General features: G+C 44.8%; 1 protein-coding gene across 1 annotated transcript in view; it reads right to left on the bottom strand.

The window, feature by feature from the left end:
• Positions 1-25127, bottom strand: part of EFHD1 (EF-hand domain family member D1) — a 106582-nt gene that overhangs the window by 36945 nt on the left and 44510 nt on the right. The window lies entirely within an intron of this gene.

Genomic DNA, 25127 nt, shown 5'->3' with positions numbered 1-25127 from the left:
TCCAGAATAGAGAATGACAGGGGGACAAATTTTTCCCCTTCCCTACAGAAACTCTTTTTCCCATCCCAGCGAGTTCTTTTTCTGCCTCATTTCTGCAAGCTCTGTCCTCATCTGCACAAAGTCAAACACTTTAAAATCATAAATGTTTTAGGTTTGTGCAGTTAAGACAGAGCTTACAGGAATGGGGCAGGGACAGCGACAAAACCCATGGAGATGGGACAGGGAAATTGAGTTCCTGCGGAGACAGGGAAAAATTTGGCCCTGTGTCATTCCCTAATCCTGACCATTCAACTGTTGTGACCCTTGAGAACAGAGTTTACCCACCTCCAATTTAGAAGGCAGAAGTCTTAAGTGACACTTTTATAAGTATAGGACAGACTTTTGTCTGATGACAAAAGTAAAATTTGACTATTCTTTACTTGGGAATTTCATGTACCCCTCTGCTTTTCATTCTGTTTCACTGTATATTTGAAAACTGCTATATTTATTATGGTCAATAGGGGAGATTTATTGGCTCTTACTAACCACTAAGCGGTCAAGGCCAGTCACTTCATCATAAATCATCTAAAGAGTGGAGGAAAAAATTTTAAATAAACGAAGAACTGACATCATTAAGAAATCCAGAATGATACCTCCACTTTTATGATGATATTATGGTAAGCTATCTAGAAAGTCAGATAATAAAAGTCAATGGAGTCATCCTTCACAGAAGCATGCTTTCAGTATGAAGGGTTTGGGTTACTATGCTAAATTCACTCCAATATGGCACTTCAAGATCAGAGGACATGAATTGCCTCTAGGACTACAGAGATACTTCCCTGAGTCCCTTGCATCTGATTTTCTCAAACCCTATCATATATCCTATTGAGTTTCAACATTCCCATGTAAAACAGATGCTACAGGGGATCAGAAGGGAAAGATGGAGGAAATGAAAGAGAGCTGAACAGGGAGAAAAACAGAGCACACACTGGGAGGGGTTATGCAGGGCACAATAGATCACTCTGAACATTTTGGAGATTTTCTTTTTCTGGAAAATTAACTCACAGCTCCTGAAGTCATTTCCTGAAATTGCAAACTGGTTATGCTTATAATCAGCTAAAAAGAATATTGTAAAGAGCTAAGAGAGACCCACCCTGCTGAAAGAATGCCACTGCATATCATGCTGCCACATAGCCCCAGCTATATATCATATACAACCTCACAGATATATACAAAGCAACATGTTTTGTACACTCAGCCATTACTGTACCTATAGCAAAGCACCAATTTACATACACATACCTCAACACTTCCTTCAGTTATTATTTTATTTAAAACTTACTATACTACCTTTACAAAGGTTAAAGTGGTGTATAGACTAATATGTAACAAGAAAATAACTCCCAATTTGTAAACAACCATTACACAAAGAAAACAAAAAAAATGTTAAATTATAAAAATATCATTAGTTTCCAAAAGAAGTGTTCTCAAGAAATCAGCCGTAAGACTTAGAAGAAAAAAAAAAAAAGTGTGTGTTTTAATAGCTCTCTAAGTGGATTGTGGTAAATTATTCCAAAGCCTAGGACACACAAAAAAAAGCTGAATGTCTGGTGGATTCGTAATAGACTTCTGACTGGGGGAGGGAGGGAGGGAAATACAAACCGATGTGCGTCTATGGAACTAAGTGACCTATATAAAGTGTAAGAGGATATGAAACTTGAAAGATAAGAAAGATCCCTAAATTAAGTGCTTTATGAGTAAAGCAAAGTAGATTAAACTGCATACGGGGGCTGTTCAAAAAGAATCAGACCTTAATTTTTCTTGCGTAAACAAATAAAGCTAGGGAGGCATGGTTTGGTGCATGTGTGTAGCCAATCCTAATGCGCATGCTTGAATTTTTTAACGCCTACAGAAGTAGTCAGTCGCCGGCAGACCGCTGATGAGTGAGGAAGTAAGTAAGTGAGCGCCATCCGATTTTAATTTTTGACAAAATGACAGAAAAAGTTGAACAATGCTACTGCATTAAATTTTGTGTAAAGTTTGGCAATTCCCAAGTGGAAACAATTCGCAAGATTCAACAGGCCTTCGGGGATGAAGCAATAGGCACCACACAGATAAAGGAGTGGTATAACCTCTTCAGAGATGGCCGCACATCAGTGGAGAGTGAAGCACGTTCTGTCAGGTAGAGAGCTGCACGGGGACGACGGGGATCCCGTGGGTTCCCCCTTCAGGTCACGGGGATCCCGTGGGGACGCCTCCGAGGGTCGCGGGGTTCTTGCGGGGCTGGATGTATTCAGCCGCGAGGCTCGTCTCCCTATCTGCCCTGCCGCACACAGCCAAATGGAAGTCTTCCTGATGTCAGCGCTGACGTCGGAGGGAGGGCTTAAGCAAAGCCCTCCCTCCCTCTGACGTCAGCGCTGACATCGTGAAGACTTCCATTCGGCTGTGTGCTGCAGCAGGGCAGGCAGGGAAAAGGCAGTGGTACAAGGCGGGGGGCGGTCCGCCCCGGGTACAGCATAGCCATCCAGGTCCCCTGACCGACCGACAACAGGCCCGGTCCATCAAACCTCCCTGCCCAGTAGCCGCGAATTTAAATTACTTTCTTACTGCAGCTTCAATACTCCAGCTGCTGTAAGAAGGTAATTTAGATTCGAGGCTACAGGGCAGGGAGGTTTGTTGGACCGGGCTTGTTCTGTTGTCAGTCGGGTGGTTAAGCGCCACAAAGGTAAGGGGCAGGGAGGGAGAAAGGGAGGAAAGGTGGAGTGGAGAGGAAAAGGTGCTTAAGGTAAAACTGAGGGGGGAGAAGGACTCTGAAAGGACATGGGGAAGACAAAGGGGTGGAGAAGAACGCTGAAAGCACATGGGGAAGACAAAGGGGTGGAGAAGAACGCTGAAAGGACATGGGGAAGACGGGGGGAGAAGGATGCTAAAAGGACATGGGGAAGATGGGGGGGAGAAGGATGCTGAAAGGACATGGGGAAGACGGAGGGGGGAGAAGGACGCTGAAAGGACATGGGGAAGACAGAGGGGGGAGAAGGACACTGAAAGCACATGGGGAAGACAGAGGGGGGAGAAGGACACTGAAAGCACATGGGGAAGACAGAGGGGGGAGAAGGACACTGAAAGCACATGGGGAAGACAGAGGGGGGAGAAGGATGCTGACAGGACATGGGGAAGATGGGGTGGAGAAGAACGCTGAAAGGAAATGGGGAAGAGAGAGTGGGGAGAAGACGCTGGCAGGGAAGAAGACAGAGATGCCAGACTATGGGGGGAGCGGAGGGAAGAAGATGGGTGCCAGACCAATTTGGAAGGGGGGAGAAAGGGAGGCACAGTAACAGAGCAAATGGAAAACACAGAGAGAAGAGAGACAGTGGATGGAAGGAATTGAATGAGAATATGAGGAAAGCAGAAACCAGGCAACAAAGGTAAGAAAAAAAATTCTATTCTATTTCTTTATTTTTTTTTTTTTTGCTTTAGGATAAAGTAGTATATTAGTTGTGTTAATAAAAATTTATAAACATTAGAGGCTCTGGTAGAAACCCGTTTACAAAGTATGTATTCTTCCCAATTAATATTTCCAAATTAATAAAGTCTTTTTGCTTATTTGTAAATGGGTTTCTACCAGAGCCTTTAATTCAGTAGCATAATTAAATGAAATAACTATTTCTGTAGTTTATAGGGACGGGTGGGGACGGAGGTGATTCCTCGCGGGGATGGGTGGGGACGGAGGGGATTTCTCGCGGGTGCGGGGTGGGGACGGGTGGGATTCCTCATGGGGATGGGTGGGATTTCTGTCCCCGCGCAACTCTCTACTGTCAGACTCTTGAGATTGACCAAGTGAGGACCTGGTGATGCAGGATCGTTGAATCATGATCAGAGAACTTGCAGACGAGGCGAGCATCAGCCGTTCATTCCATTTTGACTGAGGATTTGGGCTTCAGGAGAATTTCAGCGAAGTTCGTGCCACAGCTGTTAACGAACCTGCCCATTCTTCACATTTGATACGGAGTTTTCTGGCTAAACACAACACACCTGTGATTCCTTAGGCTCCCTACTCTCCCGACATAACTCCATATGACTTCTGGCTTTTCCACAAGCTGAAAATGCCCCAGATTTCAGTCAAGAGAAGACATCATGCAGAATGTGACGGACCAATCTCAAAAGAGGCAGTCCAGTGCTGCTTCCGACAGTGGCAGAACTGTTGGAAGAAGTGGGTGGCAGCCCAAGGGGACTTCTTTGAAGGAGATTAGTATAAGATTGTTGTATCTGAATATGAGTATTTTTTATGAATAAAGGTCTGATACTTTTTGAACAGCCCTCATATGAAAGGAGATTGGAAGCCAATGGAGGGATTTAAGCAGAGGAGTAAAAAGATCATTCAACCTGCTCTGCAGAGAAACCTTGCAGCTGTATTGTGTAAAGTTTATACATAAGAGCATAATAATAGCCTTTCTGGGTCTGACCCATGGTCCATGAAGCTTAGTATCCTGTTTTCACAGTGGTCAATCCAGCTCACAAGTAATTGGCAAAAACCCAAATAGTAGCAACATTCCATACTATCAATCTAGGGCAAACAGTGGCTTCCCCCATGTCTGTCTCAATAGCAGACAATGGATTTTCCTCCAGGAACTTGTCCAAACCTTTTTTTAAAACCAGCTATGTTAACCATGCTTACATCCTCTGAAAATGTGTTCTAGAGCAGTGTTTCCCAACCCTGTCCTGGAGGACCACCAGCCAGTCAGGTTTTTGGGATAACCCTAATGAATATGCATGAGAGAGATTTGCATATAATGGAGGTGCCAGGCATGCAAATCTGCTCCATGCATATTCATTAGGACTATCCTGAAAACCTGACTGGCTGGTGGTCCTCCGGGACAGGGTTGGGAACCACTGTTCTAGAGCTTAACTCTTTTCCGAGTGAAAAAATATTTCCTCCTACTGTTTTTTAAAGTATCTCCCTGTTACTTCATCAAATGTCCCCTAGTCTTTGTAATTTTTGAAGGAGTAAAAATCAATCCTCTTGTACCTGTTCTACAACTCAGGATTTTATAGACTTTGTGTCTTTTCCAGCTGAAGACTCTTAACCTTTAGTCTTTTCTTATATGAGATTTTCTTATATGAGCGGAGTTCCATCCTTTTTATCATCTTGGTTGCTCTTTGAATCTTTTCTAGTTCTTTTTTATTATTATTATTATTTTTATGATAGCATCTGGGTGAACACATACATGGAAAAAGGAATCACATTACAAATCTGTAGTAAACTGTTGATCACAGGTGGAATACCCAGCAGAAATATAAACAGAATCAAACATTAACATTACATTACATTAGTGACTTCTATTCCACCAATACCTTGCAGTTCTAGGTTTAACAAACACAGTTAGGTGCGTAAGTACCCACATGCCCTCATTTTGCCTAGATTAGACATGTAATCACACGTTAGCCCTGCGTAGGGACAACCCAATCCCTACGTGAGCATGACAACACACTCACACTCCTCCCCTATCCATCTAGTATTGCTCATGAACCCCCGTCCCCCCTCCTCAATCATATCGCTAAAGGGGCATAATACCACCTTCCTTCAGCCCACTAGTTCTACTTATATCTTTTTTGAGATAAGGCAACCAGAACTGAACACAATTCTCAAGGCGAAATCACACCATGGAACGATACAGAAGCATTATAAAACATTCTTAGTCTTGTTTACCATCCCTTTTCTAATGATTCCAAGCATCTTGTTTGCACTTTGGACCGCTGCTGCACATTGGGCAGAAGGTTTCAGCATATTGTTTACAATGATACCCAGATATTTTTCTTGAGTGCTGACTCCCCCAACGTGGATCCTAGCATCTGGTAACTAAGATTTGGGTTATTCTTCCCTATGTACATCACTTTGCATTTGTCCACATTAAATTTCATCTGCAACTTGGACGCCCAGTCCTCCAATTTTCTAAGATCTGCCTGTAACTTTTCACAATCTGCATGCGTTTTAACAACTTTGAACAGTCTAGTGTCATCTTTAAATTTAATCACCTCACTCATCATTCCAATTTCTAGATCATTTATAAATAAGTTAAATAGCACCAGTTCCAGAACAGATCCCTGCAGCACTCTACTATTTACCCTCCTGCATTGAGGAAATTGGCCATTTAACCCTAACCTCTGTTTTCTGACTGATAACCAATTCCTAATCCACAACCGAACATTGCTTCCCATCCCATGACTCTTCAATTTTCTCAGGAGTCTCTCATGAGGAACTTTGTCAAAAGCATTTTGAAAATCTAGATAAACTACATCAACTGGCTCACTTTATCCACATGTTTATTCACACCTTTAAAAGAAGTCAAGCATATTGGTAAGGCAAGATCTCCCTTGGCTGAACCCATGCAGACTCTTGTCTCAATAAATCATGTTTGTCTACGTGTTCTGCAATTTTAGTTTTTATAATAGTTTCCACTATTTTGCCTGGCACCGAAGTCTATGTTACTGGTCTGTAATTTCACAGATCTCCCCTGGAACCCTTTTTAAAAATTGGTGTTAACATCGGTCACCCTTCAATTTTCAGGTGGTACAGATCAGTGTTTTTCAACCTTTTTATATCTATGGACCGGCAAAAATAAAAGAATTATTCCGTGGACCGGCATCGGTCCGTGGACCGGCAGTTGAAGAACATTGGGCTAAGTCGTGGGCCAGACCCCGCCCTTCTCTACCCAATCTCCACCCCAGACCCTGCCCCCACAACAGTACTAATTGCACCTTGCACGTCCCGTGCCTCATCTGGAAGCCTTCCCTCTGACGTTGAAACATCAGAGAGAAGGCTTCCGTTTCAGTCGAAGGATGCCCGTAGGAGCCACTGCCCGTGGCTTTGTGCACTGATTCAGTTAGGAAGAGGGAGCTGGCTCGAAGATAACACCACATTGATCGCACTGTGGACCGGCGGTTGAAGAACACTGTTTGGGGCCTGATGCACATGCTGGCCCTGTGGACCGGCAGGAAATTTCTGTGGATCGACACTGGTCCATGGACCGGTGGTTGAAGAACACTGCTACAGATGATTTTTACAGATCACCAACAGCAGATCAGCAATTTTATGTTTTGAGTTCTTTCAGTACCCTGGGATGTATACCATCTGGTCCAGGTGAGTTATTACTCTTTAACTTTATGAATTTGGCTTAGTACAGTGGTCTCAAACTCATAGCCCGGGGGCCACATGCAGCCCACCAGGTACTATTTTGAGGCCCTCGGTTTGTTCATCATAATCGCAAAAGTAAAATAAAACAATTTCTTGATCATATGTCTCATTAGCTATAAATGACAAGATTATTATTAAAACTGATGTCTGATTCCACTGTGATGCCAGGGTCCACTGGGGGATCCTGAGGTGGAGTCTGGCAAAGGGTGTCACGTGTACTGTGGAGGCCATATGGCCCAGGAGCACCATCAGTTGTCTCGCCGGTAGGGTTTGGCGAGTAGCCACCGACTGGCAGAGATGAAGAAGAGACTCCATGCGTTGCCGGGGCAGGAATGCTCGGAGTCGGGTGGTGTCCAGGACCGCTCCGATGAAGGGGAGGGACTGGGTGGGTTGTAGATGAGACTTGGAGAAGTTGATCTCGAAGCCCAAATTCTGGAGGAAGTAGGTTGTAGCCAAGGCCGCCGAAGTGACCTCTGGGGCTGACGGGGCCTTGATGAGCCAGTCGTCGAGGTATGGAAACACCTGTAGACCCCTGTCCCGGAGTGCTGCGGCCACTACCACCAGGCACTTTGTGAAGACTCTGGGGGACGAAGATAGGCCGAATGGTAGCACTCGATACTGTAGGTGCAGATTTCCCACTCGAAATCTGAGGAACTTTCGGGAGGCCGGGTGAATGGGGATGTGAGTGTAGGCCTCCTTGAGATCCAGGGAGCATAACCAGTTGTTCTGCTCGAGGAGGGGGTATAGAGAAGCCAAAGTCAACATGCGAAACTTCTCTTTGACCAGGAACTTGTTGAGGGCCCGAAGGTCTAAAATGGGTCGCAGATCGCCCGTTTTCTTCGGGACGAGGAAGTACCGGGAGTAAAACCCTCGGTTCAATTGGTCTGACGGGACCGGCTCGACCGCCCGAAGCTGAAGTAAGGTTTGGACTTCCTGAAGAAGAAGGGCGGTCTGCGTCGAGCTTGAAGGATACTCTCTTGGAGGATGGTCCGGGGGGACCCGGTGGAATTGAAGAGAGTATCCTTCTCTTATGATGGAGAGGACCCATAGGTCCGTGGTTATGGCCTCCCATCGGTGGTAAAAAAGATGGAGGCGGCCCCCTATGGGAGAGGCCGAGGTTATGCTCCCGGGAGGGGCGTCAAAAGGGCTGGGGAGCCTTAGGTACAGCCGGTGGCTGGAGTTTTTGCTGAGACTTCTGGGGAGGTTGTCTCTTCGCAGGCTGTCTCGCAGCAGGCGTTTGTCTGGGCATGTAACGCCGCTGGTAAATCAGGGGTGGCCTGGAAGGTCGAGACTGTTGAGGTTTGGGTTTGGGCCGTAGGATGGATTGAAAGGATTTTTCATGATCCGACAGCTTTTTGGTAACAGTTTCGATAGACTCATCGAACAGGTCAGCTCCAGCACATGGTACGTTGGCGAGTCTGTCCTGTAGGTTGGGATCCATATCGATAGTACGGAGCCATGCCAGGCGACGCATAGCTACCGCGCTTGCGGCGGCGCGTGCCGAGAGTTCGAATGCATCGAAGGAGGATTGCATCAGCTGGAGGCGTAATTGGGAGAGGGAGGCTACCACTTCCTCGAACTCGAATCGAGCTTGGTTGTCTATGAACGGAGTGAACTTGCGGAGTACCGGCAAGAAGAACTCCAGATAGGAAGAGAAAAAGAAGTTGTAGTTTAGCACCCGTGACGCCATCATGGAGTTTTGGTAGAATTTTCTACCAAATTTGTCCATCGTTCTCCCCTCTCGGCCCGGCGGTACAGAGGCGTAGACCTGGGAGGGATGAGAGCGTTTAAGGGAGGACTCGACCAGTAGGGATTGGTGGGAGAGTTGGGGGCCCTCGAACCCTTTATGGTGCACGATGCGGTATCGAGCATCGAGTTTGCTGGGGATCGCCAGTATGGAGTACGGCGTTTCGAAGCACTGCATGAAGGTCTGGTCCAGTAATTTGTGCAGGGGGAGCCGAAGCGACTCCGTTGGAGGGTTAGGTAAATGCATGGTGTCCAGATACTCTTTGGAGTATCTGGAGCCCGTGTCAAGGGTCACATCCAGATCATCCGCCATTTGTCGGAGGAATGATGAGAAGGACAATTGTTCCACCAGCGTCGGTCTGTGGGACGGGCTGGAGGATGATGAGGCCTCCAGGTCCGTGGACATCGGGGAGTGACAAGGAGAATCGGGCACCGGTGTCTCCTCGTACTCCGGGTCCCTCGGAGGGGACACCTCTGATGAGGAGTATCCCCTACGTTGCAGTTTTTTCTGCGGTGACACCTCCGAATGGCGTGAGGAGTGCCAGGATGAGTGTCTCGATCGGTGCCCGTCTCGGTGTCGGGACGGGGATCGGGATCGTATGTGCATCGCATGGTCTCCCGAGGCCCCCAAGTGGATAGGGCTGGAAGCGGTGGATCGTAACTGGGTTTGCGATGCGGGTTCTTGCGATGCTACCCAAGTCTGGTAAGGAGTACGGAGGAACTCTTCCTGACTATGCCCAGGGCTTCGAGTATCGATCGGAGGTCTGGTCCCATGTTGGCGCGGAGGCGTGATGGGTTCTAATGGCGGCATATCGGTAAGCGAGGCTTGCCGCATGGGCATCGCCGCCCTCCCCCGTTCGTCCTCGTCGGTTGTCGAGGTCGAACGGTATGGGGGAGGGGGCGGACCGCCCCTTTGGATCGGTACCGGGAGGTCACCCTGTATGGCAGCGAAGAGCCCGGGTCCGATGGTCTGCATGAGCTCAACGAATTGAGCTTCCAGCACGGACCGTAGCGAAGCCGATAAGGAGGGATCCGCACCGAAAGGGGGTCCTCCTGCACGGGCATCGCGCTCCTTCGAGGCCGAGTGCTTCTGCTTAGTAGCTTTCGGCACTTTGATGACCATTGGTGGCACTGTGGAAGGAAGAGGTACCTGAACCGAGGAGACCGGGGCAGGCACCGACGTCGAGCTCGTGGATGGTGTCGGGGCGAGCGATGCCGGTTTCACCACGCTCGATGCAGGAGGGGTCGATGCCGGTTTTGTCCGAACCGGGGAGGTATCGGATGAAGTGGAGGCAGAGGGATCCTTAGCTGTGTCCATCTTGAACATCGATTCCCACAATAGGCAACGCCGCTTGAATGAGCGTGCCGTAAGGGTAGAGCAAGGCCTGCACGATTTCGGGATGTGGTCAGGGCCCAAACACTGCAAACAGCACCAGTGAGGGTCCGTGAGTGAAATCGCGCGTTGGCACTTGCTGCACTTTTTAAACCCGGTGATTGGCCGGGACATAGGCCGGAAAATCTCCGCCGCGAGGTCGAAGCCAGTGGGCCTGAGCCACGTGCGGCCCGTTCGACCCGCCGGAGGAAATAATCTTCTTTTTTTACGAAAATAAAAGAACTGTTAACTGTAATTAAAAGAAAGCGAAAACGCGGACAAGGAAGGCAAATTTAACTGAATTCAGCTAGCGCATGATGAAGTTGAACTTCTCAGCTCCGCGGAAAAGAAAGAACTGAGGAGACACGCCCGGATCTCCGGGTAGGAAGGCACCGGCGCATGCGCGGTGCGGGCATCTAGAAACTTTAAGTTTCTACAAGCAACACGTGCTTGTGAGACGTCCGTACCGGGGCTCTGTCTGATGACATCACCCACTAGTGAGAATACCTGCCTGCTTGTCCTGGGATAATAAAAGAATTATTCCGTGGACCGGCATCGGTCCGTGGACCGGCAGTTGAAGAACATTGGGCTAAGTCGTGGGCCAGACCCCGCCCTTCTCTACCCAATCTCCACCCCAGACCCTGCCCCCACAACAGTACTAATTGCACCTTGCACGTCCCGTGCCTCATCTGGAAGCCTTCCCTCTGACGTTGAAACATCAGAGAGAAGGCTTCCGTTTCAGTCGAAGGATGCCCGTAGGAGCCACTGCCCGTGGCTTTGTGCACTGATTCAGTTAGGAAGAGGGAGCTGGCTCGAAGATAACACCACATTGATCGCACTGTGGACCGGCGGTTGAAGAACACTGTTTGGGGCCTGATGCACATGCTGGCCCTGTGGACCGGCAGGAAATTTCTGTGGATCGACACTGGTCCATGGACCGGTGGTTGAAGAACACTGCTACAGATGATTTTTACAGATCACCAACAGCAGATCAGCAATTTTATGTTTTGAGTTCTTTCAGTACCCTGGGATGTATACCATCTGGTCCAGGTGAGTTATTACTCTTTAACTTTATGAATTTGGCTTAGTACAGTGGTCTCAAACTCATAGCCCGGGGGCCACATGCAGCCCACCAGGTACTATTTTGAGGCCCTCGGTTTGTTCATCATAATCGCAAAAGTAAAATAAAACAATTTCTTGATCATATGTCTCATTAGCTATAAATGACAAGATTATTATTAAAACTTAGCCAAAAGGAAAGATTTATAAACTATAAAGAGTTTTACCTCATGCAAAATTGTCATTTCTTTAATAAGACATTAACTATTTTTTTCTGAGGCCCTCCAAGTACCTACAAATCCAAAATGTGGCCCTGCAAAGGGTTTGTGTTTGAGACCACTGGCTTAGTACATCTTCCAGGTTCACCGAGATTTTTCAATTCCTCTGCATCATCACCTTTGAAACCCATTCCGGTTCAGGTAGATCTGTTACATCTTCTTCCATAAAGATTGCAGCAAAGAATTTATTCAGTCTCTCCGCTATGGCTTTATCCTCCTTGAGACCCCTTTTGCTCCTTGATCATCCAAAAGCCCCACAAATTTCCTCACAGGTTTTCTTCTTCTTCTGTAGCTAAAAAAAATTGTTGCTATAAGTTTTTGCCTCTTTAGCAAGTTTCTCTTCATATTCTTTTTAGCTCTCTTTATCAATGCTTTGTATCTAACTTGCCAGTGCTTATGCCTCTTTTTAAGCTCTAATAGTCTCTTTCACTTATTAATACATGGAATACATCTGGTCTGGGCTTCCACAAAGGTATTTTTAAATAATGTTCACACCTAGATTACAGTCCTAACCTTTGCTACCGATCCTTTTAGCTTCTTTTAAACCATTTTCCTCATTTTATCGTAGTCACCCTTTTGAAAATTAAGTGCCACTACAACAGAATTCTTTAGCAACGTCACTCCAGGTATCAGCTCAAATTTGATCATGCTATGACCACTGTTTCCTAGCAGACCCAACACAGTTACCTCCCATTCTATGCCCTGCATTCCACTAAGGACCAAATCTAAAATAGCTCCCCCTCTTGCTGGTTCTTGGACCAGTTGTTCCAAGAAGCAGTTATTTATGATGTCTAGGAATTTTACCTCCCTAGCACTCCCTGATGTAACATTTATCCAGTCAATGCTGGGGTAATTGAAATCACCCATTACATGTTGCCCAATTTGCCAGCTTTCCTAATCTCTTTTTAATTCTGCCTGAGGTATTCCTGCATAAACCACATTACAGTAATTTAAATGCGAGTTCACAAACTCATGGATAAGTGTTTTAATGGTTGAGAACTCGAGATATCTAACAGATGTTTTAAAGGTCTTAAAATGACAAAACACAAGAAATTTTTTTTTAAATTTATCCAGTGTTTCACTCTTCTCCTGACTTCTCAAAATTACAATCTTTTACTCAGGCAATATCTATATGGTTTCAACAACATAGACTGGTTTTGTACCAGGAAAAAACAGTACTTGCTCACAGGATGTTCCATCCACCCCTCTGCTACTCTGTCTTAGTTTGACTTGCCAGTATCAGTGATAGAATCTTTTAAATATCTTGCTATAATATTTGATAGAGCACTTAGGGGCAAATTCTATAAACGGCGTCCCGATTGTAGGCAGCGGTAGGCATCCTACTACTGTCTAACCAGCCAATCGGGAGGTACGTTAAAAAAAAACCACACCCCGAGGGCGTTTTTGCTAGCCTAGGGAGGCACGTAGGGCCGCCTAAGCTCGCCCAAGGCTAGGCATGGGTATGATTTCACCCAGAAGTGGCCTTAGGTGAGCGTAGATGACCCTAGGCATCTCCCTAGGACCGCGATAGGAGGCTGAAATGTAGGCCAGCAAAATGCTGGTCTACATTTCAAACAGATGTGGCTGCTGAGCCGATTGCAACAAGGGAATCTCCCTACTGTGATCATTTTAGTAGCCACAGCAGGGAACCTGTCTCCACCGCGTAGACGACCAGCAGGAGGGATGCCCAGTTCCTCATACCAGAACCCCCGAAGCCGACCCCCATGCCCCCAAATGTCCGTGACAGGAAGAGTGTCCAATTCCTCCTGCCATCACTTCCCCCGAGATATCCCCTGTCAGGAGGGATGCCCAGTCCCTCCTATTGGAACCCCCCCCCCCACGATCGACAGAAGGGATGCCCACTCCCTCAACCCCCACTAAGCCCACATGGACCTCACCGGTACCTTTTTTTCATTGGCTGGATGGAGGGATGCTTACTCTCTCCAGTCGGCAGGGGCATGAAGGCAGGTACGATTCCATATTGGATGCCCGTGTGCAGTTCTCAAAAGCCACTTATGCGGATTCTAAGACCAGGTGTCCTATATAGAATCCAGCCCTTACTTTCCATGATCAAGTTTCATGAGTTTTAAAATTAGGGATCGTATAACACGATATCCAAAATTCTTGTATTAAAGTAAGCGATGGACTAATTAAAATGTTAAAAAGTAATGTTGAAAGCAGGTACTCCTGAGGATCACCACAATACAGAGGTTGCGTTTTAGATGTTGAACCCTGTGTATGATCAGTAAAGGTCCTATTGCTGATATGTCTATGGAAGTTAGAAGTTCCACTTTACCCATGTCAATTATTGAGTAGACTTTACTTAAGAGTAGACTTTACTTAAGAATGCTATAACCCTTCTTAAAACTTGACTGTCTCTTGTGGAGTACATGAGTGTCATTGACAAACCTAGTTAACTGCTAGTTTTCATTAAAAACACATCTGAAACTGGTCTATAATTCTTTTGATAGAGAAGAATCACTGGAAGCTTGTTTAAGATCTGTTTTACAATTGCTTTTTTCCATTAAATGGGAACAATCCCCAAAGAAAGACTAATTGTGACCATATTTAGGGCCAACAGTTAGAGACTATGGGGTAAATTCTCTATTAGTACGTCTAACATAGGCGTGCTTTAGACGTCCGGCTAACGCAAGTGTCAATCAAACGGTACTTAGGCGTGCGGTAGACGTCCCTACAACCTCTTTGCGCAAAATAGACGCAGGTTTCTGAAACGTCATTAAGATGTCTCCAATGGACCCGTGATAGACGTGGGTACGGTTTTTTATTTTTTTTTTTTTTAGATTATACTTTATTTATACTCTTTTATTATCACTCATTCAGCATTGTAAGTATAGGATGATGAAAAAGATAACTAAAACACAGTATACCATTTTGTAAACTATATATTAGTTGATCTAGCAATATCAGTGAGGTAGGGAATGGCAGACAGAGAACATTGCTGTGTTGTATCTTTTTCCTCTAGGATATCAGAATTGTACAGTTTACCATAAATACAAGGAAAAAAAATATGTTATGTTTCAAAGGAGAACTAGAAGATGAAACGTACCGAGTGGGTGTTGAACTTACATTATCAGTATGGAAGGTGGGAACCGGTAGATGTATGCTACACAGAAAGCTGTACAGAAATGTCATACTCACCTCCTATTAGAAGTGGAAAGGATAGGACTTTGAACACCATATAAACTTTGTTTAAGTTCCACAAAGACTGGCAGGAAAGGCACCCTAAGTCATCCAATAAGCTTTCTCTCGATTTCCCAGAGACATTATTTCAGAGAGGATAGTTTAGAAGTGATATCTTGCTCGAAAGAACACTCTCCTGGTCTTAAAACATTGCAACAATCAGCTCATTCTTCAGAACAAAGGTAAATCCCATAACTTACACTGGCCCAACTTAGAAACAGAATCAAAACACAGATTAGACCTGAATGTGGCTTCTAGTTCACAAGAAGAGGAAGTATCAAGCAGCACAATGCTGATCTCATTGTGACATCATCAAGGTGCACCTGGAAGGTAGATATGCCACAAATAAAAGACAAGCCGGGAGTTGAACTCACAACCTACAGATGATCGATATAGTGCTTTTACTCACTGACCTACACCTGTGTCTCTGGTTCCCCTGTCATAGCATACCTTAGTGATGTGCTAAAGTATACTCTACTTAGCTATCATATCACAGTCAGTTGAGGCAAAAGACTGGTAGCTCAATGGTGTAAAGCACCGTTGTCACGGATGCAACACCCATATTCTTAAGTATGGTTCAATAAATGTAATACAGAGTCAAAATTATGCTGTTTATTTTATCAAACCCAAGCTCAACTTTGTAATGTATTGTGTATAGTCTCGCTAATGTGTTTGTGATGAAAATGAGATGCGATAGGTGTATATCCTATATAATAAAACCCTAGCCGCGCATGCGCACATACCTGCGTGCTTCTGTGATCTCTGCTCTGTGATCAGTAGGTCTGTGGCCAGCAGGAGTGCAGATGCAGCAGCCAGGTGACTCCCCCCTCCCACCCTCACTCACCACCAAAACCGCCAAAGCCTCCTCCTTCTGCCCAGCCAGGAGGAGGGCTCCGAGTCGCTGAAGACTGTCCCAGATCAGCTTACACAGTCCCTCAAAAATTAACCTTTTCATCTGAGGCGCGAGGCTGCGGTGACCTTCCTCCCCCGGCTCACTAAGGTTTCATCTTAAGAAATTCAAATGCATTGTTGAAAATGCAAGTGACTATTCTCTGTCATCCTAGACACCCCTGCAACACCCCAACAACACACTCCTGCAGCATAATCAAGTAAAAGTTATAATCAAGTAAAAGACAAGCCGGGAGTTGAACTCACAACCTATGGATGATTGGTACAGCGCGTTTACTCACTGAGCTACCGAGCTACTTAACTGTAGCCCTAACCCTAACCATAAAGTAGCATCTGACGTCATAGAAGCCATTAGAATTTTGAAATCTGTTTGCACGTTCATTGGGTGTGCATAGATCAAATACACCTGTAGATACTTGCAATGATTACCCCTTGTCAAAGCTTGTACCTAAAGCCATTTCTGGAGACTCCCATTCCCAAATCCCCAACATAGCTCAGTGCTTAAAAGCACTGCATGTATCTTCCAAAGGTCAGGGGTTCAAGTCCTGATTAAGGTTACCAAAAACATAATATTCTTTTTATTTTCCACCCACCCAAACATGCATAGCTAAGCTAAAATATGTGAACCTCCTACTTCCCAATCTTCATTTATTTCATTTATAATTTGTCATTGTGTTTGGGGGAGGTGAAGTTTCATTAGGTTTACATGGTAAGCTTCTAAGCGTTCTGCTGTACTTTTTTGTATAACAGCGATATCGGCGTGGTTTATGATGTAATCAACAGTGATGATGTAGGCCGGAGCGACCGCTGCAAGCACGTCCAAGCGGCACAAACACGTCATCGCGTTTTTTTGCGTTGTGATGTCATAGAATCGCCCGTTCTTTATACGCAGTTATTTCTCCTAAAATGGCTGCCAGGAAACAGCCAAACTTTTCCACTCAGGACTCCAGGCTGCTGGCCAGGCTGTTTCTCTCCCGGGAGCACCACTATTTTGTAGTGCCTGGCCATCGCAGGTCATACCTGCAATTCAGGGACTCATGGACCCGCCTGACCTGGCGGTACAATCGTAGAGCCTCCTGTCCCAGGGAAGTAAGTATTCCAAGTCAGGCCCTCACAATTAATCATGTAAAAAGTAATTATGATGGAAACCTGTCTCGATCAAAATCGGTCATGTTTTTTGTGATTCCTTTTTAAAACTACAATTGTGCATAATAAATCTTTTACATTGAATACTGAAATTAAAGCACATCCCAAAGGAGCAGTAGTAGGATTTCAAATGACAAATTCAGCTCCTAGAAGGCATCTATTCCATTCACAACATGCACACAACTAATTTTTGGGTCACAAGCTTCGCATTTGTAATAGAAACATCTTGAAATCAACTTTGCCAAAGGAAAACAAATATATTAAAGTGCTGCTGTGTCATTTCAAATACCTTCAACTTTCCTGTATCAATCTGCTGGTCTAGGGAGATAGTGGCATGACGTTTAAAGTGACAGCGTCAGTACCCTGACGTCAGGGGTTTCAAGCCACGCTGCTCCTTCTGACCAAACTATTTTATTGCCCCTGCTGCATGATTGTAAGCTCACTAGGACATGCTGTAATGTGGGGCAGTGCTGATAGGCTACAGCCTCAGCACCCTGGGGTTGTGAGTTCAATCCCACACTCCTCCTTGTGATGCTGGCCATGTCACCTCACACCCCCCCCCCCCCCCACTGTCCCAGGTACAGTAGAGAGATAGCGATGCCTCCAGCACAGAAAGGGGAAAATGCTGGAGTACGTGAATACATTCATGTAAAACATGTGGCAGAAGGGGGTGGAGGCAGGCAGCAAAGCGGATAGGAGCTCTTGGAGGGCAGCGTACTCCATTTTTATGTGCTTATAGAGGTCAATACTTAAGTAAACATGTTATGCCACAGTGCTAGATGGCACTCATCATATCCCTCCCTCTCTGTTCTTTCTCTCTCTCTCTATTATCCAGGTTGAGGATCTCAGGAAAAGGGGGCGGCTGCTGAGGCGCCAGGAGCGGGCCTTCCTTGAGGGGGTGAGGGAGGAATTGCGCGCTGAAGCCGGTGAGTAATGAGTCCAGCGTGTGTTTCTTTGTGATCAGCCTACCAGAATAAATAGATGAAAATGCTTGAGTAGCTGTAAACCATTCTTAATCATAAAATCTGCAGTAAAGCTGCTATTGTGATATCATGTCACAATGGCGTTATGGTGTTCTACTTGCCTCACTTACTTACGCTACATTTTGATGTTTACAGTGGAGTAGGTGCTTTGCATCCTGTTATTAGCATTTGAAGAAAATAACGTAGTAAAGAATGTCATGTTCAAAAGTGTTGTGGACATATCTGACTGTATCCTATTTCTCTCTTGTCAAGCAGCAGCGCAGGCACCCCCTCAGGAGGCCCCGCAACTAATGGAGGGAGCTCCACCCTGGTCCTCGGCGGAGGAAGAGGAGGAAGAGGAGATGGAAGAGGAGGAGGAGGAAGAGGAGGAGGAGGAGGCCTGGCAGCCCTCAGGACCACCCACACCGCCTGCCCCACCACTGCCTCCTGGACCTCCACCACTGCCCCCTGGACCTCCACCGCCTGCCCCACCACTGCCCCCTGGACTGCCTGTCCCACCACTGCCCCCTGGACCCCCACCGCCTGCCCCACCACTACCTCCAGGACCACCACCACCATCCCCTGTTGGACCTTCCCCTTCCCCCACCCATAGCCCTTCCCCCATCCATAGCCCTTCCTATTCCCATCCCACCCCCTTTCCTTGCTGTTCCCCCCCAGGAGCAGCCCGACCAGCCTCAGGAGGGGGTGGTCAGGGAGATAGAGCCCTACTCTGCCCTCTTGGAAGAGGTGCAGGTATTGAGAGGGTGAGTTGAGAGGATGGAACATGCCCTCCTGCGGCTGGTAGCCGAAAGAGGGCATGGTGCCAGCAGCCATACACCCTCTCAATAACTGCACCTCTTCCGCCCCCCTCGCCTGAGGTAGCTCAAGCTGCTCTTGGGGGGCACCCACCCTCTTTCCCTGCGTTATGTGATATGTAAATAGTTATTTTGTTCAAAAGTTTAAATTTTAAAAAAAGTTTTATATTTGAATAAAAAATTTTTTTATACTTTAAACTTTCCTGTGTGGTTTTAACCTTGTAGCATCAGCAGTTTAGTGGACAGAGTCCAAGGTAGATAGGGGTTCAGGAGGGACTGCTGAATGAGTCCTTTTCAATATAACAACAAGGTGACATATAGAAAGTTTGACAATCTTTATTGGGGTCTGTCATTCATTCTATTACCTGCTAGCCACTCTGATGTCAAATCATTGCAGAATCTAGGAAAGAAGCAAGTGAATGCAAGGGTATATGCAACTGTAGGTAGATGACGACATCTCAGCTATGATGTGCAAAGTAAGCCAGTCCCTGTTCCAAAGTAAATGGCTACATAAGGAAGAGAATATAAGTCACTGTGGTAGATTTGTTGTTGAGGAATAGGGTTACTGCTAGTAAGAGTTGGCTCCACACCAGGAGAATCCAAATGAGACATGTGGGTTTTTCTTCCTTTCACGGAAGGTGATGGAAGTAAAGGCCACATACCTCAATCTATCCTCCTGGTTCTTGAGCTGCACTATTTTGGTTAAGCAGGTGTGGAAACCACAAAGATGCTCACAGCTGCACTGCTCTCAGTAATACAAAACTCCATCTGACAATACTGCAGTTGCCTGTCTAAGACATCTGAAAACAGAAAAGAGGAGAAGCTGGTTTACACAAGGTTCACAAACAGGGGGTTCAACCCCCAAGGTCCATATCTGTCCTCCCTTCCCTGAAGCAAAGTGTTAACCTCATTTATGTTGAGCTGCTTAGATGTCAATGTGGTATAGTTGTTAAAGCAATAGCCTTAACTCGCTGATGGTGTGGGTTAATATCACCTGTAATCCTCCACTGCTACTGTTTAGAACTCATGTGAGGGAATAGACTAACTGAAAACAAAAAGTTTGTGTGCATATAACAGCAGGAATACGTGCCATGGTGTTCTATGAGGCCAACATTATCAATTTACTATTGTTCCTGAAAGTCATCAAGGATACCTGTGTGAAGAGAACAATAGAAGTGTGAAACATGTTAGCTTTGTGAACATTTATTTCACTCATCAGAAGAGTGACTCAAGTGAAGAATAGTAGAGTAAGCAAATAAAGGTTACCATATATTATTTTCACCTACAACTGTTTGGCTAGGTGCAAGCTGGTGTGCTGAGCTGCTCGTCTGGTCTCTCTCTCTCTGGCAAACACATAGGTGATGAGCAGAGTTAACCTGAAATGAAGAATAGAGAGAAACTGTTAACAAAGACCTATGTCTCCAAAATTAAACACTGAAGTTTTGGCAGAACACACACCTAGAAGTAACAGAGGTGCTAACATAGCTTTAGACTCCTTATTAAAAATGGCAGCCATTAGGCACTCATTAGGAGTTTTCCACCTGAACCATGTACACTGATTGGATGTCCACTGAATGGCAGTGTTTCCCCTCCCCCCAACACACCCGACCTATTCTTATCAATGAGTTAGTACACAGAACCATTCCTCACCTGATTTTAACTTGCCTGTAATTTGATTCTACAAAGAATTAACTTTAACTCTATGAGTAAACCCTCTCAGATGTATGAACACATCCATTTTACTTACATATCCATTTTTCTACCAGCAAAATATCTACCAGCATGGTCTTTATCAGTCTTCTCAGTCATTTTTGTCAGCCCTGTGGAATGGAGAGTAGGAGATATCAGAAATAAAATAACTATTATAAACAATAGCACACAATGAAAGCCCATAAAGAGAAGTCAGTTTTTGCTGGTTGGTTTCTTTAGTTCTATGATAAGGACACCTAAGTAGCTTACAAAATATCATTCTCACCTGGACTTACTATCTGAGCTGCTTCTAGAAAAGATAAAACAACATATTAGAATATTGTTAATGGCTCTGTGGAATAGAGAGAAATGGGAGGCAGAGATAGGAAAAAAAATGTAAAAGACAGAGTAAAGTCTCAAACATCTGCATAAGCAATAGGACAGAATAGAAAGGAAACGCTGCTCACCTGGACCTTCTTATACCCATGCACGCCTATGTAGCGTCTGACGTCAGCATGGCGGGAAAACTTTCTCTATGCCTATTGGGCGCCGTTCGGGTGCGGTTCCTTCCTAACCACGCCCATCACACCTCATTGGGTGTTGTATGGGGGGGTGTTTTAACGTGTTCTACAAGTAGCCTGAAAAGATGGCTACACCTTGCAACATGGCTCCAAAGCGAAAATCGAATTTCTTGCATGGAGAGTTGCAGATCCTTGTGGCCCAAGTCGGGGCCAACTATGATTCCCTCTTTGGGAGGGAAGCTGATAGGATTGGGATAGAAGGCCAGCATGCTATCTGGAGAAGAATCTGCAGTGACATAGATGCCGTACACCATCAGGGCCGTGATATAGAGGCTCTGAAAAAACGGTGGCGTGCCCTGCGGAGAGAGGTGCGGCGGAAGCAGGAACGGATTAATGCGCAGGGTCCTTGCGGCAACCTCCAACTGACTGTCCTGGAGAGTGAGGTGATGGACATAGTGGGTCCTGGAATAGGTCCTGTTGTGGGAGCCATTGATACTTCCCTGGGGCACCAAGGTAAAATCACTTTACATAGAAGCCATTGACTTGTTGGTGTTTTAACTCATATTTTATATCTTTCTAAACTACAACAGTACTATACAACCAATGCAATTCATAGTAATATAATAAAAGCCATTGCCTGTTTTGATACTCTTGGAAGCCTAACATGTGGAATAAGTTGCTAATGTTCCATATGTTAGCCTGCATAATACCTTGTAAATGACCAGATGTAAAGTATTGTGACCTGTGATGCAATTCAAATGATGTTCTCAGATGTTACCGCTTTCAACTAATACCAATGTGTATTTTCTTGTCTTTTTGCAGAGGCGTCCCATCCTCCTTCTGCTGCTGATAGGGATGAAGGGGATGAGGAGGAGGAGGAGGAGGAAGAAGCAGTGGCTGGCACATCATACGCCACCCCTCCTCCTCAGAACAGTGATACACAAGCTGCACCGGCGCCCCCCCTTCATCCCCACGATGACAACAGGGCAGTAGAGGAGGGGGAAGAGTTGGAGGGGGAAGAAGAGGTGGATGAGGTCGGAGCCCTGGGGGAGGAAGATTTCCATCAGGGTGATGAGCTGGAGGCCCCCCCTGATGAGCTCCACTGTCAATTGGTGGAGGTGGGTGACCACATCCACCAGAGGCAAACTTTGGAGGTGGCTGAGATAAAAGAAATCAAAAAGAATAAAGATTAACTAGTAATCATAAGATCCACAAAAAAGTTAATCTGGAGAGCAATTATAAAGTTGATATTAGTCAAATCATTAATCTAGTTATTAATTAAGTGAAGGAAAAGATCTCAGAGTTGCCATTCCTAGGATCATAATAATATCATCCAATATGGAATAGTGGCTTGGATATCTTTCATAGATCATAAAAACCTTCACTATTGTTATATAATGGTTTGACTAATTACATCAACGTGACAATTAAAGCTAAAATTCTCTACATGTTATTTACTAAAAAAGTACTTGAATAAAACTGTAGATAAAGTGACAAGCGCAATCCACTAATTAAAGTGACTGATGCATTGGTTAAATGTATAAACTTTAAAGTGGCTGGTGCTATGACTGGCCTATTAAAGTGACTAATGCTATAAAAAAGCCTAAAAAGTGTCTAATGCTTTGTGCTGCAAACTGTGCAAAAAAAGAAGTAATGTTGGCTAAATACTTTCCTAAATAGAAACTCTACAGTTGAAAAAGTGACTAGTGCAAAAAGCTAACATAGCCATACTGATAGACAATGCAGTAAGCTCGATGGGTATATGAATAAACACTTCAAAACACACACTAACTAAAAGTTAGGTAGTTGTTTAGACTGCCCAAACTTATATAAACAGATGTAAATTGAGCTATTGCAGATGGCAAAAAATAAGGCTGCTAAGATAGCTAACCAAAACTATAGAGAAAGCTGATATGATAGTCAGCCAAACAGTATAAGCCAACTTATCTTATCCAAACTATAAAGAAAGCTGATATGATAGTCAGCCTAACAGTATAAGCCAAAAAATGGCACTTATCTTATAAAGCTAGAAAAACGGCAAAAAGATTTAAATGCCGGTATAACACTGTGCATCTTATCTTATCCATGGTGGACTTTGCCATTTGTAAGGTGCACATTTCCCTTTCCAGGCAAACCTATTTTCAACTTACCATGGCTCAGACATCCTAAGCAGTGATGAGAGGAAACCTTTCCTCTGACAGCAAGATGACATTTGTGGATCGCCTGGTTAATGTGCTCTCATCACTGCTTAGGATGTCCGAGCCATGGTAAGTTGAAAATAGGTTTGCCTGGAAAGGGAAATGTGCACCTTACAAATGGCAAAGTCCACCATGTAGACCCTGTTATAAGAGCTAATAGGAAAAAACTAGGACCTTATTAAAATGAGCAAAAGTGGGAGTCAAACCGGGGAGTTTCAGAGGTCAGAGCTCGGAACAGGAGCATTACCGTGTTGAGCTAGAAATGCTTTCTTGTGCTTATAGCAGTTTGGATTTGCTTATACCGCTTCTTATAGGCCGTTAATTCTGCTAAGAGACAAAACACTGCAGTTGTATATTATTGTTTCTTCACCATTTCAGAAATGTATACTTTACCATGATAAAAACTAACAAAGTATGCCATGTTTAAAAGGAGAAATATAAGATGAGTTGAACTCAAATTCTTAGCATGGAAGGGGGAAAAGTTTATTTTTCTGCTACACAGCAAAGTTGTACAGTAATGTTATATTCAACTCCTATAAGAAGTGGAAAGCATCATCAAAGTGCACCTGGAAGGTAGATATGCCACAAGTAAAATACAGGCTGGGATTTGAACCCTCAAAGCCCGGAAGATTGGTAGAGAATGCTTTTCCTCACTGAGCTACAGCAACTTTTGCTCCAATGTCTCTTGGCTCCCTTGTCATATCATATCTTAGTGAAGTACTAAGGGAAAAGGAGTTTAGCTATAATGTCATAGTAGGCTGAGACAAAAGAGTGGTAGCTCAATGGTTAAAAGCGCTGCTTTCACTGAGCCCCAAACCCATATTCCCAAGTGTGCTTGAATGCATGTGAGGTGAAACTCCATTTTTCTCACACGCTAATCTTCATTCTAAGCACTGTACTAATGGATATATGACTGTAAGTAATCTGTTCCGTTTAGGCGTCATACCGGAAAAGTGGTGTTTTTTTTGCCCTTACCGATCAGCGTCATTTGTGCTGCAATTCTTTAATACATATTTGATATTTGTTTTCTACTTGAAAGCCTTCCAAATCTTTAGGCATTCCTTTGCTTAAACTTATTTGAGTTCATCCTGATATGATAGCTAATGAGCATAGACAGCTCAGTCAAGTATGATATGAAAGGGTGGTGAGATGGACCTAAGTAGAAGCAGCTGTAGCTCTATGTGTTAGGAGCCAGCCTGTGCTCCTAACATCCAGAGGTTGCGAGTTCTACACCCAGCACATCTTTTAATTGTGGCATACTACTTTGAAGGTGTAGATTGATGAGGTCACAATGAGGTCAGTTTTGTGCAACTGAAGACCTCCATTTTGCAATAAGGGAAGCTGAATGTTAAGGTGTGTATCTGTTTATTCTCTTTTTAAGTGCTGATAATGTGTGCTGTTTTTTCTTTGCTTTCAAAAGAGAGCCGATTGCAGTGCTGTTTGTTGAGAAAAAAAAGGGGGTTGTAAAAGCCATGTGTAAATTATATTATTGTTCGGGCAGAAATGTGGTTTGTTATCCATGCAATATAATGTGTTCCATTGACATTATATTTATTAGGACAGAGAAAAGATGAAAATTACCTATTCAAACTCACTATTGGAATTATTGATGAAAAACACAGCGAACGTCTGCCTCGCGTCTAACAAAGAGCCGCAATTACGAAAGTTGAAACGGCATTGAAATCCAAGTTAGACCAGGGTTTCTTACGTCTACATAATACACGATATTTAGACGCAGGCGTTTGCTCAGGTAGCGCCTATCTAGCGTCCCCATTTGGCATGCCCACGGAACGCCCACGTCCAGAGCTGCAGACGGGACTATGCTTTCTGTAGACGTCAGTCCGTCAACTACCTCTTAGGGACGTCTATGTGTCGTTTATTTCCCAATTAACATTAATTAAGACCCTTAACTCTGTAATTATTCACTTGCATCGGACGTCCAAAGCACGCCTAAGTTAAACGCAGTAATAGAGAATTTACTCTTATGTGTCTCAATTTTATCCAAGAAGGAACTAAACAACAAGTTGTGCAATAGAAATATCCTTACATAACTGTTCTAA

Source organism: Geotrypetes seraphini, chromosome 9 (genome assembly GCF_902459505.1).
Source record: "Geotrypetes seraphini chromosome 9, aGeoSer1.1, whole genome shotgun sequence".
Taxonomy (NCBI): Eukaryota; Metazoa; Chordata; class Amphibia; order Gymnophiona; family Dermophiidae; genus Geotrypetes; species Geotrypetes seraphini.
This window is presented reverse-complemented; position numbering and strand designations above follow the sequence as displayed.